General features: G+C 51.8%; 1 protein-coding gene across 2 annotated transcripts in view; it reads right to left on the bottom strand.

Annotated features, from left to right (window-relative positions):
- TMEM63C (transmembrane protein 63C) overlaps positions 1–16,301 on the bottom strand; it is an 84,171-nt gene that overhangs the window by 46,517 nt on the left and 21,353 nt on the right. The window contains exon 2 of one of the 2 annotated variants that reach the window (XM_025391471.1): positions 14,643–14,802. The exons of the other annotated variant lie outside the window; for it this stretch is intronic. The gene's annotated coding sequence lies outside the window, so the exon portion shown is untranslated. The remainder of the gene's footprint in view (positions 1–14,642; positions 14,803–16,301) is intronic. 2 annotated transcript variants of the gene reach the window in all.

Here is a 16,301-nt window from a genome sequence, read left to right as displayed (position 1 = left end):
CTTCATGACAAAGAGTGGTTTGCTCAGCTTTACACATAGAGAAATTGAGTCTCCAGCAGACATGGAGATTTGCTTAAGGCTGGGGAAAATGGTGGATTGGGGATAGAACTGGGGTTTTTGGCTCCCCACTCACTGCTTTCAGTGACTCCTTAGCCTGGGAGGGGGTCACTGGAATCACCTAGAAGGTGTTTAGTAAATCTAGATACTCATGTTCCACCCCAGACATTAAGCATGAGGATCTCCAGTCAATTATTGTGTGCAGCCAAGACATAAAAGCACCAGACTGAGATTTCCAGGGTTATTTGCACCTAGAGAAGGAGTTCTTGATGACCCCAAAAGTTTTCTCACTCTTCCTAAATAAGGAGAGAGGGTGGGGAGATGTGGGGGTAAAGGATGATACCTCACTGCCTCTTAAACCATGTCACAGCGTGGCAGTTCATGAGGCTGGTCCTTATATTCTCCTCCCATGCAATCTCTTCCCCCTCCCCAAGCTGGTCGCAAATCTGTGGAGAGTTGGCTGAAAATCTACAGAGGCCCACACCACCTCTTCACTGGAAGTTCCAGGCTCTAGTATTCCTCCCGTTACCCCAGAGGCCACTGGCCTGGCTACTTCCTCAGGGTACTCTCTGTTCTGCCCCACCAGCCCCCTTATTCAGAGTTGCTTGCCCCACCCCTACACAGGAGGCACTTCTTCCTGGACTTTGGTGAGCCTTGGTCTCATCAGCATTTAAAGCCCCTGAGTCCAGCTTATATTCTACTCCTCTGAACCTTCTTTCAGATGACCAGCCCTGTCTGCACCTTGTTCCCACCCTCTTCACACAGCTGGCCTTGCAACCACTGCCTGGGACTATCCTCTCACTTTTCCACGCACATGAGCAGCCAGCTCCCCAACAAATCCATGGGCTCTTTGATAGTAGGACCATGTCTTTCTCTTATATTTTCCATGGTTCTCCCAAAGACCATCACATAGTCGGCCTCAATGAGACAGAAGGCCCTTTACCCAGAGACACACTCAGGGGTAGGAAAGAATAAAATGTAGGTGGTTTGCACACATTTGCACACTGCACAGAGTACATGAGTCCCAAATTTTTGCCCCCACATAGCGCACATTGGTTACCAAGTTTCCCTCCCCAAGTCACTGCAGGGAGCGGAAGGAGCATACAGCTGCAGGTAAGGAGACTGGGTGTGAATCTGGCTCTACTGTTTAGCAGCTGCTATTTAACCTCTTGCTATTCAGTTTTTTTCTTGAAGATCATATCTGTCCTGCATATACCAGGGTGGTTATGAGGGTTAGTTAAAGGAGATAGTGCATGGAGACTCTTTCTGTAAACTGTGCCACAAACATAAGTTGTTGCTTTTGCTGTCCTCTTCATAGGATCGAAGCCAGCCTTCCCTTAGAGGTCCCCAAACATCCCCTCCGCCACAGTGGCTCCTGAAGCCTCAGCACGTGGTGAGAGGATTGGAGTTCCACCTTGCCATTGGGCCCATGATGTAAGCAGGGCAATGATACCGTCGCTCCTGGCTGGGTCCAGCAGGGCTCTCAGTACCATGGACAGCACCATGCTGGGCAAAGGCATTTCTGCTTCTGCTGCTCTCTGCCAGGGCTCGTGGGCAGGGCCAGGCAATTCTTGCTGGTGCCTCAGCCCAAGAATAAGAATAACAGCTAACACTTATTGAGTGAGTTCTATGTGCCAGGCCCTGTGCCAAGTCTCTTCAGGTGTCGACTGGGTTAAACCTATCAGGTTGCATGTGGGACACGGTTGATGCCCTCAGCATCCATTCCCACCTCTGTGCCTTCCTATCTTGCAGAAGCTGGAAAGTTAAACGCTACATTACCAACACTCCCTTGCAGCTGGGGTTCTGGATACAGATTAGAGCCCATCAATTAGACATGCTGGAGATAGATTTACAAGGCTGAAGGGAGGAGAGGGAGGAAGAGGCCATCTCCCTGATACTCAGGCAGCGTTCTGCTGACAAGCCATGTCAAGGACAGGAAGGGAGTCTCTGCAGGAAGTTCAATGCCCAGTCTCTGGCTCCCAGGGAGGGGGTGGTGTGAGAGGCAATTGTGGTAAAAGCTGCAGCAGTTTTCTTATCCCTGGGTAGCAGGTGAAAGGATGTGAACTCCATGGCTCCAGTAATGGCCCTCCTGACTTGGAGAGAAGTAATTTGTCTGGAGGAACAGTTCTGCTCTGTTCTGAAGACCCAGTTTCTAATTTTTCCAGTGACTTCAACACCCTGCGGTTCCCTGTGTGAATCAAGCTGACTACAGCCTCGTGTCCCAGTCCTGGTTTTACTTGAGATTCCTAGAGTGTTTTTTGTTTCCTATACAAAGACCAGGCAGGTTATATTATTATCCCATCTTATGAATGAGGAGTTTCAGGCCCAGAGAGGTTAAGAGACTTGCCCAGATCAGGGAGCTAGTACCGTGAAGTTAGGGCCTGAGCTGGGGGGCTGGTTCCCCAGCCCCCTCCTGATCACTTTGCTGTGTGCCACCCTCAAGGCAGAGAACACTGATTCCAACAAGCAGGAATGAAGCTGCTAGGCTCAAGACAGAAGTACATCGAAAAAAGGAAAGGCTGACAGGGAATACTGGGACCACACTCCAGGTTCACGTGGGTGTAGCCCCTGAGGAGGCCTCAGGAGAAGAAAGGGGCAGGAGAGGATATGGGCATTTGTGATGGGCCAGGCCTTCTTATGACTATCCCACTGAACATTGTTGATTCCTCACAAGCAACCTGAGAGGTAGCAGCCTAAGAAGTAAAAATCAGTATCCCCATTTTATATAGAGAGAAACTGAGACTCATAGAGGTTAAGTAACGGCCTAAAGTTACACAGCTGGAGAGAGACAGAGGCAGGATTGGAATCTAAGTGTCTGGCTCCACTACATCATGCAGCCTCTGAAGGCACAATTCCAGGAGGACTGTATTTCTGGGGTACAGAAGGATGGCCTCGGCCGGGCGCGGTGGCTCAAGCCTGTAATCCCAGCACTTTGGGAGGCCAAGACGGGCGGATCACGAGGTCAGGAGATCGAGACCATCCTGGCTAGCACAGTGAAACCCCGTCTCTACTAAAAAAAAAAAAAAAAAAAAAAAAAACAGAAGGATGGCCTCCCACATCTGTACTACATTTAAGGGACTCTCAACTAAAGAGAAGGACCAGGCAGCTTCTATTATTATCCCATCTTATAAATGAGGAATTTCAGGCCCAGAAGGTTAAGAAACTTATCCTCTTAACACCTCTGCGGGTGGCAGAGGGAGCTGGGATGCCGTCGGGAGAGAAGGTGGCCGCTTGGACCCAGGCTGGAAGCTGAGAGTGTTGGCTTCCCCACCCCATCCATCTCACCTCTGGTACCCCCCCCAGAGATGCCTCTCCTTGGCAGGAAGTTTCTTTTCCTTGTCCTCCAGACCCTGGACCACAACCCATGTCTTTCTGCCCATGCCCCTGAGTCCATGAGCAGCCATGACAGTGCCCCTGTGGGGCTGGAGACAGAAGGCAGAGGCAGCTGTGGGGATGTCACAGTCACCCAGCTCCCTGGGAACTGGGCAATGACTCAGGGAGACACGGGGAGGAGGACAGGTGACTCCGTGCCTATGTTAAAAAGGTAAAATAGGAAATAAAAACAGCAGGACACAATGCTGCTAAATGAAATGATCTGGATTCTAAAAAGAAAAATAAAAGAAAAAAACTAAATTATATCACATTCTTTTAATAGTCCTTAACATTTTTTTCTGAGTTTGAAAAACTATTTAATATGAATATGTATTGTTGTTTCTAATTAGAAAAAGATCATATATTAAAAGGAAGGCTTGAGATTGACAGGCATCCATGTAACCAGCTTTCCTCCCGCATCAAATCCCTCTTCCCTTCCTCAAATGCCCTCATTCTGATCAGCTCCCACTCAGACTTGTTGACAGGGAGGAGAGGGTGGAGGGACTGAGCTCTCACGGTGACATGGAGCCCAGTGGTTCCTGTGCAGGCTGCCTACTCAGAAGAGTCAAAGCCTGAATCCAATGCCATCTCCTCTCCCTCCCCTGTCAGGATCTGGCTGGGCCACATGCAGGCAGATCAAGACTTGACCTTGCACCATCGAAGCCAAGGTGGCCACCAGGTCCCTGGGTGTCTGCCTGGAAGCCAGAGGCAAGCTCTCATCCCTGCTCCACCCCAGGTCAGTGGCTCCTCCTGATAGCAGTGGTACTGTGCTGACTACAGCATCAAGTCCCAGGGGCAGAGACCAGGAAGGGGACTTGGAGGCCTCCCCAGCACAGCTCTTACTAGGGCAGGCAGGAGCAGCCTCCCCAGCCCCCTGCCCCAGCCCTCCCACCTCCCTACCCCAACTCAATGGATCAGTGGAAGATGGTGGCCACTGTGGCCCCTCTAGTCATTTTTTGGGGTGGTCTAAACCTAGACTCCTATAGGGAAGGGAACAAAAGAGAAATGGTAGCCTCCAGGAGGTGGGGGGTGGGGTCCTGAATGGGCCTGGTCCCTAGACTACCTCTGAGCCTGACGGAGGGCCTATGTGCACTCTCCTCCAGGTGACAAAGTATGTTTACAAAGTCATCATCTCACCTGGCCCCCACAGTCCTGCCAGAGGAGAGGTACCAACTGTCCCCATTTACAAAGGAGGATGCTGAGGCCCAGAGTGGGTGCACAGCCTGCCCAGGCTCACACAACTAGCAGCTGAGCAGCAGGGGTGGAGATCTAAAGCCAAGGCCCGAGCTTTTGCACAGCTCCCTGCTCCTTCTGACATCTGAGCTCTCGGGTCCTGTCCTGCTCCAGGGCAGAGGCTGGGACTAGGGGAGGCCCTCTTGGTCCCAGGAGCCTCTCCAGTCTCACCTCCCCCAGTTCCCCACGAGGAGTCTCAGCTCCAGCCAAAGGAAGGCCCCTTGCCCATCAAAGGCCTTGGTTGTCTCTGCCCCCTCCATTCCTCCCCTCTGTGGAGGACCTTGATTCTTGCCCAACAGAAGTGCTCCATTGGCAAGGCCCAGTTCAACTTGCTTTCTTCAGGCAGCCTTCTGGGTACACCCCCAGGTCTTGGTGATCTCACCCTCCCTTCCATCCTACTGTTCTCACTTACTCTTTCCTGAGTTCTCACCCGGGTAGGGGTTGCTAAAGAGGATGAGATGTGTTCCTACCCTCCTCAAGCTCATTCTAGAAGGGGAATGAGAAAGGCCTTGGCTGAAAGGCAGTGACAACGCGGTGTGAGAAGGGCTGGCAAATGCACCGAACCCAGTCTGCAGTGCCCAGGGAGGCCTCCTGGACCAAGCTGTTATGGAATCAGCTAGAAGGGCTTTCTTCGCTCTCCTTAACTTTGCCACCAAGGCCTGGGTGTGCTGCCCTTCCTAGTGTTCTGGCTTCATCATGTCAAACTTCCCCCTCACTTCCATCTCTAGCCTCCGAGGTTGTTCCCTCGGTGTCTGGAGCATTGCCATCTTCCCTCCTGCCACAAGGCCTTTGTATATGCCAGTCCCACCACCTGGAAGGTTCTCCCTCCCATTACTTGAGTCATTCTCCTCCTGGTTAATCTCAGCTCCATTTTTGCTTCCTTAGGGAAGAGCTCAGGCCAGGCCCAGCTCCCCAAGTCCCATACCTCCAAGCATCTTGGGAGGCAGGCATCATGCGTGCAGTAAATGTGGCTTTCTAGTACTAGACTCTCTGGGCCCAAGTTCTGCCTCTGCTACTTACTAGCCCCATGTCTTTGGGCAAGCTTCTTAACCTCCCTGTGCCTCAGTTTCCTTATCTGTAAAATGGAGATGTTAATAGCACATGCCTTATTGGGTGGATGTGAGGTTTAAGAGAGCCAACTCACATGAAACATTAGAGCAGTGCCTAGCACACTGCAATGGCTCAATAAAGTTAAGTGTAATTTTCCTTGTTGTACCTAGTACATTCGATGTTGTTTACGGGATGACGTAACAGATGGCTGACTCCCCACACCTCCCCGCAAAGGGAAGCTCCTTGACAACAGAGCCCTTGGCTGTGTTTGCTGATTATTTCCTCTGCTGTGCTGGATAGGGTTGAGTGCTTTACAAATATTTGCAGAAGAAAGGAAAGATTGGCAGTGGGTTGGGGTAGGACTCATTGGCCCCCATGATGTCAAACCCAGAGTGTTTTGGCTGGAGGAGATCTTACAAATCATCTAACTTAAGCCCTCCTTCCACAGAGGGACAAAAGGAGCATTTCCCTGGTCTAGTCCCAGAGGGCTGAGCAGCCCTTGCCCACCTCTGTCTCCCCCTAGGGCTTTGCTCAAAGACTGGCATGGCAAATCTCAGACTGGGGCATCTGTTGCTGTTTTGATTTTTTAAAAAATGTGGTGCATCTCATATTTGAGTGTTGTGGAACAAATACATTCACCACAACTGGGTGAAGCTGCAGGATCCAGTTCAACCCTGAGTTACTGCTGCAATTCTCGTCTCTGTGGCAACAAGTCCCCACTGAGTCTTCAGCCAGCAAGGCTGGGCAATGGCTCAGCTCAGCTCCTGCAGGGCCCCTGGGCTAAGATGCTGGCAGGCAGGCAGCATGGTTCTCCCTCCAGCCTCTCCCCTGACTGCTTCCTCCGTAGGAGTCTGGAGGGGGCAGGAAGGAGCAGAGGGAGGTGAAGCAGCCATAGGGATACAGCAGCAGAGGCCCCAACCCCAGAGTCAGCTCCAGCTAGAGCTGGGTTGAAGGCTGCCAGTGGGGAGGTGCCCATTAGCAGGAACAGCCTATTGGGGCCATCCACCCCACCTCCTGCTGCTGCCAGGATGGGCTCTGATCAACCAAAGCTCTGCAGCCAGTCCCACTCAGATCCAACCAGCTGTTGACAATTTATTACTGTCTAGACAGAGCCGGCCTTCACTGAACACTTGCTCTGGGCCGGCCCCGAGCTAGGCACTGAAGAGGCAGGGATCCATAACATATGGCCTGTCCTCAGCAAGCACACAGTCAGGTGGAGGAGACCCAAGTGGTGTGAAAGCAGCCAGAATAAACGACAAGTGGTGCGTGGCCAGGCAGGAAAAGCAAGATGCAGACGGCACATGGAGAATGCTGCCTCCTGCGTGTCTCTGTTTCCTCTAGAAGGATGCACAAGAAACTGTTGCCAGTGCTTGTCTTCCGGGCGGGGAACCAGGTGGCGAGGAAGCAGGGTGAGCAAGCCTTACCTTTCACTCTGTTCTCTTTATTGCTTTTTTTTTTTTTTTTCTGAGATGGTGTTTCACTCTTTTGCCCAGGCTGGAGTGAAGTGGCAGGATCTCGGCTCACTGCAACCTCCACCCCCCGGTTTCAAGCGATTCTCCTGCCTCAGCCTCCTGAGTAGCTGGGACTACAGGCGTGCACCACCACGCCCGGCTAATTTTTGTAATTTTAGTAGAGACAGGGTTTCACTATGTTGGCCAGGCTGGTCTCTAACTCCTGACCTCAGGTGATCCACCCACCTCGGCCTCCCAAAGTGCTGGGATTACAGGCATGAGCCACCACGCCCAGCGTCTTTACTGCTTTTTGAATTTGTACTATATGCATACCTAACCATTTCGAACAAAACAACAAAACCACACTGAAAAGCAGCATCACCAGGTAAATGTTGTAATAAGGATGTAGGCTACTCAGTGCTGGACACCCAGAGAGGAGGAGTGGATAGCTCTGACACTCAGGGGCTCTCTCTCCTCTCAGGAGCTCAGCGCTCCATGTGCCAGGTAGAGGAGTGTGTGTGTGTGTGTGTGTGTGTGTGCGCGCGCGCGCGCGCCTGTCTGCCTCTGTAGCTGTGTGTTTGGGATGTGTAGAGCTACTGGGCTGAAGAGTTTCCTTCCAAAATGCATGTCCACGTGGAATCACAGAATGTGACCTTGTTTGGAAGTAGGGTCTTTGCAGATGTAATTAGTTAAAATGAGGTCACACATGATGAGGGTGGCCCCTGAATCCAACAACTGCTGTCCTTAGATGAAGCCATGAGAAGACAAAGGGAGAGACTGGCGTGAGGCAGCTACAAGCCAAGGAATGCCAAGAACTGCTAACAACCCCCAGGAGCTAGGAAGAGGCAAGTAAGGATCCTCCCCTAGGTCCTGCAGAGGGAGCACGGCCTTGCTGATCCCCTGATTTCAGACTTCTGGCCTCTAGGACTGGAAGAGAATAACTTTCTGTGGTTCTCTTCTGTGGTAATTTGTTGCAGAGTCCTAGGAAGCCAATACAGTGGGTCTATGAATTGGTGCTTGTGTGTTTTGAGGTGTGTGTGTCCATGTGTTTGTGTGTGTATCTGAGTATGTTTTGAGGGGTATTTGGTTGTGCTTGGGAATGTGTTTGTGATTATAATCTGGGTTTTAGATGCTTGTGTTTTGGGTTGCATGCATATTTATGTGTTCATAGGTGTGCATATTGAGTTGTATACACTTGTGGGTTTTGGGGCTTGTGTGAATGTATGTGATTTTAGCCAATGATCTCTAGGGTCTTCCTTAGCCGTGTCTGCCCTGGGGCCCCGCTGCAGGCAGCACGTAGAAGGGATGCTGGGCAATGGCAGCGGGGATGGAATGAACTCAAGGCCAGGTGGGAGCAGCATCCTGTCTGGTCTAGGACCACCTGGGAGAGGACAGAGGCATCTCAACTGTCCCCATCGCACCTGCCCTGTCAGTACAATGATCTAAGCCTCGGGAGTGGGGGTCCAGTAGGAGCCATGTCCTGGGGGCCTAGCCCCAGGGGCCTTCTTGGAAGCCCTCAGCAGGGGAGAGACCCCCTCACCCCCAGAGACACACTACCTCCTCTCCTCTTTGGTGTTAGTTTACGGGAAAGTGAACGCACACCCTTGAAACATTACAGCAATGGGTCTCACACTTTGGTGGGTCACAATCAGCAGCAGGGCTTGTTACACCACAGATCGCTGGGCTCCACCCTAGGGTTTCTGCTACAGCAGGTCTTGGGTAGCGCCTGAGAATGTGTATCTCCAACAAGTCCCTGAAGGATGCTGATACCGCTGGGCCAGGGACCTCACATTGAGAGTCACTATCCTAGACCACAGAACAAGAGAGGGAGGCTCCTCTTCAGCCTCCTCATTCGACCCCCTAGACTTTGGTGTGGGCAACGGCGAGTTTGAGGACAGGCCCTGGGAAAGTCAGGCTCAAGCTGATTCTTTCAGCCTCACTGCCTCTGCCAGCTGCCCACCCATCACTCACAAAATAATTTATTCAGCAAATTACGGTCCAGGCTCTGTTCCCTGAACTCGAGGTGCCTACAGGCAAGACACAAGGCTCTAGTGGGTACACAGACCCCTAAGGAGACCATAACAAGACCACATAGCTGTATTCTGGAGCTCTGTTCAAGGAGTACTGGGAGCACAGCGGAGGAGCTCCTGCCTCAGAACTGGAGAATCCCGGAAGGCTGCCTGGAGGTGCCAGCCGAGGCAGCTCTTAAAATATGGATACCTTCTCTTTGCTGTGGATGTGACCACAGAACACTTCCCACTTGGTTTTCTCTCGACTACCTTGCTCTTAGCCAGCCTATTGGGAACATTTTATGAACGCTTTATTAAACTGTCACCAAAAAACAAACAAACAAAAAAAAACAAACAAAAAAAAAACAGCACTAGATCAATTGAACTGAGTACTTATGACCCTTATTACCTGCCAGGGGCTGTGCTAAGACTCTGGAAGCACAAGAGCACCTCTGTCCTCGCATCACCACCAAGATGGGAACCACTGTTCTTAGTGAGATTTGAACCTAGCCAGTTGGCCTCAAGGCATCACATTCCTAGCCTGAGGACACATGGGCCTCCTACCCTGTGGAGAACAGGGCAGAACGGTCCAGGAGGAGACCTTGGCATGCATAAAAGCCAGCCGAGAGGCAGATGGGGAGCGGGGGCAGGACAAGATGTGAGCCTAGTTCAGGTCCCCTGGATGGAAATGCACCACCCCTCAGGGGCAGCAGAGCCGGGACGGGGACCAGGTTGAAGCCTGTTTCTGGGCTCTGGCACCATCTGTTTAAATAGGGCTGGAGTCACATTGGCTGCCTCGTGTGCTCTCTGAGTACAGCTGGTCCAGTGATGGGTGGGAGGCAGATAGCAGAGGATGTGGGTCTGGCTCACAGGGCCTCACAGGGCCTGGGGGCCATGAGGAGCCTGAGAATCCCTGCTACACTAGTGGGAGCTCTCTATTCACAGGTTTGTTTGTGATGAAGGTTAGCCCTGCAGGGAGGCTGTGCTGAGAGGCTGAGGGGTGCTGGCTGGCACAACCTCCATGACTCACGGTGGCCCCACATCTTAGCTCCCTAGCAGTCTCCATGTGGCTCTGGGGATCACCATAGCCTCCTTAACTAGAGTACAAGCTCCAGGGCAGGAGCCAGCCTCCTCTGACCTTGCTCCTGCCCTTTGGGTAGGGGATCAGGAAAGCCACAATGATCCAGGCTGAATGAGGACTTGAATGGTGACCTGAAGCCAGATGATGGAAAAAGAGAAAGTGAACTGCAGCTGCAGCAAGAGGTATTTCAGTTAGACACAAGGAAGCACTGGCCTGGGAGACTGAAGGGAGTACTAGCTATTTCTGGGGGAAGAGAGGGATCCCTCCTTCTGTCTGCGACAATCTGCCTCTCTGGAAAAAGTACAGTGGGGATTTCTCTCTCCTCGTCCCTCACCAGCTCCTCCATCATCTCTCACCTACATTTTAGTCTCCTCTCTCCTTTCCTGCCTGCCTCCACTTCTGCCTTCGTTGCCTGAGTGGGCCTGGCTTGTCACAGTGTCGCTGGAAGCCTTTGAGCAGGGACACAGTTCAGCCAGCGTTCACTGAGTCCCACACCTGCTGGAGGTGAAGGAGCCCAGGCCCTGCCCAGAGCACTTCCAGCCAGGTAGAGACACAAGACAGGAAAACCAGTACCTACACCCAAGGCAGAGTAAGAGCCACACGCTGAGAAAGGAACAAGCCAAGTTGTAGGGCTCAGAGACCACAGCCCCAGGGGTCAGGGAAGGCCTCGGAGAGGTGGCATTTGGAGGGTGGGTGAGATATCTATACTGACAGAAACCAGTGGGATCAAGGATAGTCCGGGCAGAGGGACAAATGAGAGGAAGTGGGAAACAGTGGACTGTTCCAGAAATGACAGGCAGACTAGCTTGGCTGAAGAAGTGGGGTGAGAAGGGTCTGGTGAGATAACAGGCAAGTTGGGACCAGATCATGAGGCCCTGAATCTCAGTTGAATGATTTGCACTTGATTGTATAGGCAGTGGGAAGCTATTGAAGGTCTCGGAGAAAGGGCATGACATTATCTGGGCTGGGACTAGAAGAGCTTCTAGATTTTGCTCCTATCCCAGGATCTCATGAAAGGCACTTGGCCTTGATTCTGAGCCCCCGGGCCTCTCAGGAATCCCCAAGGGGAGCAAACAATCTGTGTGTCTCAAATGTTGCCTTTCCAGTGAGGTCTGTCCTGACCATCCTATTTAATAACACAGCTCCTCTGGCACTCCTGATTGCCTTCCCTTTCCTTCTCTGTGTTTTTCCCCCCATTGCATTTATCTCCTTCTAACATACATCATCCATAATACGCTGTTTATTATCTGCTCCATTTGAATGAAAGCCCCCTGAGGGCAGGGTCATGTCTGTTTTACTTGCTGCTGCCTAGTCCAGTGCCTGGAATCCCAATAGATTTGTTCATTTTTCAAGTGGATAAAGAGAAAAATACCATCTTGCAGGAACCAGCATGCTCTGATTTGCCCCCTTCCTGTCCCTTTACTGCTGGCTTTCTGGGCTTGGCAGCACTGAGCCTCCAAGTGGAAAAATCTCTGAGAAAACCAGGCAGAGCTGCGCTGCTTCCCTCCCGCACTTCCCACCCTTGCCAGGAGTCTGGAAACATTTGAACTGTTTCCTGCTTCTGCCAAAACCACCACTATTTTCCTTTATCTCAGCGCGGAGGCCAGGCGAGGACAATTTCCCCACCTAAGGAAAGCTGGAAGTCAGGACTGAAACAGCTCCACTCGGCAACCTGGAGAACAACTTTGATGGTCTGATCAGAATCGCTGCAAATTCCCAAGTGCCCACTCCATGCATGCAGTGGCTCTGGGCATTTTGCACCATTTTGCCGTCACCCCGACTCTACGAAGCAGGTGTTATCTTCCCCATTTCACAGATGGGAAAATAGAGAAGTTCATTGACACGGTTGAGGTCTCTCCACCAGATGAGGAGGCTGGTCTCAAACGCTGTTCTGTCCTGCCCCAGCCCAGGGCTTGTTCCTCCATAGTGTGTGGCCTCTCTTCCACCATAGGGGCTGAGATGCAGGATGGAGCTAGCTGAGTTCTCTGTCCAAGATGCCAGATCATAGGCAGTCTCTGCTGGCCTCAGGCTTCCCACTTGAGCCATGGGAGCCAAGATTTTGGCCACAGCCCCACGATGAATGAGGACCATGATGTCAAGTCTGCTGCCTGGCCTGAACTCATCAGAGAGTACACATTATAACTGCGGTCACTGTCTGTCTGGGCAATGGCCAAGTGTCCTCTCTTGACTCTGATGTGGACCAAGGCTGGAGCCCAAAATAGGGCTCACTGCATTTGCAGACCCAGTGGATCCAAGGGAAACTATCCCTAGCCTTGTGTGTGGATCCAGGGCCCCATATCCAGGTCTGCTCCTGGCCAGGCTATGGTTGGGGAGGTAGAAGAGCTTGGATCAAACCCCCAGATGTTGGCTGTAGGCGACTGCACTTCCATTCCTTAGGGACTCAGTTCACCCACCCTGAGGATAGAAACCCTCTCCCAACAAACATTACTGATTCCTTATTACATGCAAGGCAAACAATATCTGTCTCTGCCTTCAAGCCCTTAAAGTGAAGTTAGAGCATAGTCATTAACTAGGCAATGGGGAGCCACGGATGGTTGTAGAGCCAGGGACTTGGATGTCTGCACTGTGCCTTAGGGAGGTTGACCAGGCAGCAGACTATGGCTGGGAGAGAACAGACTTTTGCAATGATCAGATCTAATGTGTTAAGCACTTATTGGGTGCTAGATGTTGTTTCAAGCACTTTACAGATATTACCATAGTTAATCTTCACCCTAGCGTACTATTGTTAACCCTATTTTGCAGATGAAGAGACAGAAATACATAGAGATGACGAGGCCAGTAGGTGATTGAGCTGGGATGTGAACCCATCTGGCTCCACCGCTGCCTCTTCTAGTAATCTTTTTTTTTTTTTTTTTTTTTTGAGACGGAGTCTCCCTCTGTCGCCCAGGCTGGAGTGCAGTGGCGCGATCTCCGCTCACTGCAAGCTCCCCATCCCGGCGATCTCCGCTCACTGCAAGCTCCGCCTCCCGGGTTCACGCCATTCTCCTGCCTCAGCTTCTCAAGTAGCTGGGACTACAGGTGCCCACCACCGCGCCCAGCTAATTTTTTGTATTTTTAGTAGAGACGGGGTTTCACTGTGTTAGCCAGGATGGTCCTGATCTCCTGACCTCGTGATCCGCCCGCCTCGGCCTCCCAAAGTGCTGGGATTACAGGCATGAGCCACCACGCCTGGCCCCTCTTCTAGTAATCTTGAACAACAGTCTGGCATAGGGCTGGGGCCTGGGAATGGCCAGAGGAACAGAAGTGACACACTGCCTGTAGCTAAGGTTCCCTGCGCTGGAGGGCTCTCCCAAGAAAGGACTAGGAAATTATAAAGGGGACGTAAAGAACTATATCTAAGATTACTTTTGTCAATAACAGCAACAATCACGATGTTCTTGGCCAACACCCCATGCAGGATAATATCTTCTTTCATGTAAGAGAGATTTGAGACACTCTCAAATAGAGAAGTCTTATCACAGTTAGAGCTTCCTCTGGAAAGCTTCCCGGACTCTCTAATCCTTCCTCAAAGATTTATTTATTAATGTATTTACTTACTTAAATAGGGAAGAAAGCCTCACTTAGATGCTAACCTAGCTTCAATACCTTCTAGCTTGGAACGTCCAGCCACTGTCAATGTTCCTTTTGCAAAGGGGGAAGGAGTTGCTGGAGGTAACTGGGAAGGTGGAAGGAGAGGAAGAGGAGTGTGGGGCACAGGCTGGACTGAGGGGCAAAGGGAGGCCAATGAGCCCAGGAAGGGCTGTCCAAAGCCAAAGGGCTTCCCACGCTGTTTTGACAAGATTACACCTGATTCCTCTGAGATGTTCAACCACAACATTGGAAACTACACTATTGATATAAGTAATGCTTGAGAAGTAAAAAGAGATTGCGGTTGGATTCTACCTCTAAGATCCCCAGCTCTAGTAGTCTATGAAGATACCATCTGTCTTAATCCTTTCCTAGAGGAAAAAGTGTCAAGAGTCAGGGAACTCTTGGAAGAGCCATGCCTGGCTGGATTCTGGGCTTGCCCCAAACCAGAGTCAGCTGGGCAAGAACCACCGGGGGCCCAGCTAGCAGCTCAGCCCCAGGGGAATTTCTAGGGGACAGAGGACATCCTAACCAAAACCAGAGCATCTTCCGCCCCTTCCCAGACCTCATGGGCAGGGTCACCTGGGACAGCGCCCTTCGGAATGGGGTTAGGCCGTTCCTGCCCCTCTCTTGGCAGGTTGTGGGTTTAGGAGGGCTTAGGGAGGGCCTTTGCCCAAGTGCTGGCTGGAGAGCTGCAGGCCATGGGGCGGCCAGGATGGCCACATTTCCTAGGCTCAAGGTGGGGAGCTGGTGCTAGGGCTTAGCCCTGATGGGTGATGGGATGATGCCAGGGGCACCTACCTGGAACAGCAGCTGAGGTTTGGGGCTCAGGCCCCCCGTGGCCCCTGGGCTGTTATAGGACCTTCCCTCCTCTTGATCAGTCCCCAGGAAAAGGTGCTTCTGAGTGGCTCAGCCGTGTCCCCGCTTGATTCCTGACCCTGAGGGAGGCTCCTCCAAGGATCTATGGCACAGGGACAACAGAACCCTTTCAGGGCAGGTGGGCGTGCATCCCAGTCCTCCCTGGCCTCCTTGCAGCTCCTCCCCAAGCCCAAGCTGGCCAAGCCCCTCCCAGCTCCAATGTGCTTGTCAGTATCTCCCACAAGGCCTGCCTTGGGGAGCTCCAATGGAGTGAGGGGTACTCCGGAAGCATCCACGACCCCCAGCCTGCCCCAGTTCCAAATCCAGGCCAGCCAGTGCCCACGCCTGGGTGGGTGAGCTAGGGGCTACCATTCAACCCAGCAGAGCATGAGCTGTGAGGAGGGGGCCATGGGGAGAGCACTGCACTGGGAGCCCAGGCACCAGCTGTCACTTCCCCTGCTAAGCTAGAGCACCCCATTTTCCCTTGCTGGTGTGGGGGTGTTCAGCCTAGATGCACAGACGCCAGCAGGGCTGAGCTGGGGGAGGTCAAAGGGGTCACAGACATCACCCACTTCAGAATCATCTGCGGGAGGAGGGGGAGGCCTTGCTGAAACGCAGGTGGAAGGGCCCTGCCTTGACCCACTGAACCTGAATCTCCAGGAAGGTGTTTGGGAACCTACATTTTAACAAGTTCCCCACATGGGTACCCATGAAGTAAGACTCAGTGGACGATACACTGGGAAAGGGCAGACAAGTCCAAGGATGATTTTATAATCCACATAAAGGGATCATCGGTCCGTTTCCTGAAAGCAGCATCACAGGAGCCTGGTCTCTGCAGTCAGGCTAGCCAGGGAGCCCCAGCAGCTTGCTAAACCCTCTCTAGCTCTCATTTTCCTCACGGACAAAATAAAGATTGGCTGTGATCTCTTGGGCCCGCCCACATCTGAAATTGTGAATGCAAGAAGAGGTGAACCACTGAGAAACGAATTTAAAAACAAAGCTCAGGGTGAGACATTTTAACTGGTATTATCCCCCTTATAATTTGTTTCTTCTTAAATATTCTTGTTTTGTTTTGTTTGAGATGGGGTCTCACTCTGTTGCCCAGGCTGGTCTTCAATGCCTGGGCTCAAATGGTCCTCCTGCCTCCTCCTCCTAGGTAGTTAGGATTACAGGCACATGCCACCCTGCCCGGCTTTAAGTATGCTCTTTAAATTCTGAAAATAACATGCTTAGGGGAAAAAAATCAAACCATTCAAAATAATACACAATGAAAATGAAATCTAGGCTGGGTATGGTGGCTCACACCTGTAATCCTGGCACTTTGGGAGGCCAAGGTGGGAGGTTCACTTGAGCCTACAAGTTAGAGACCAGCCTTGGAAACACGGCCAAAACCCAGTTCCACAAAAAGTACAAAAAAAACCCACCAAATTAGCTGGGTGTGGTGATGTCCGCCTGTAGTCCCAGCTACTCGGGAAGCTGAGGTGGGAGGATTGCTTAAACCCAGCAGGTCGAGGCTGCAGTGAGTCATGATAGCACCACTGCACCCCAGCATGTGTGACAGAGCAAGACCCTGTCTCCAAAAACAAAAAAAAGAAAGAAAAA

Source organism: Theropithecus gelada, chromosome 7b (genome assembly GCF_003255815.1).
Source record: "Theropithecus gelada isolate Dixy chromosome 7b, Tgel_1.0, whole genome shotgun sequence".
Taxonomy (NCBI): Eukaryota; Metazoa; Chordata; class Mammalia; order Primates; family Cercopithecidae; genus Theropithecus; species Theropithecus gelada.
Note: the sequence above shows the minus strand (reverse complement) of the source record. Positions and strands in the feature narration are given on the sequence as shown.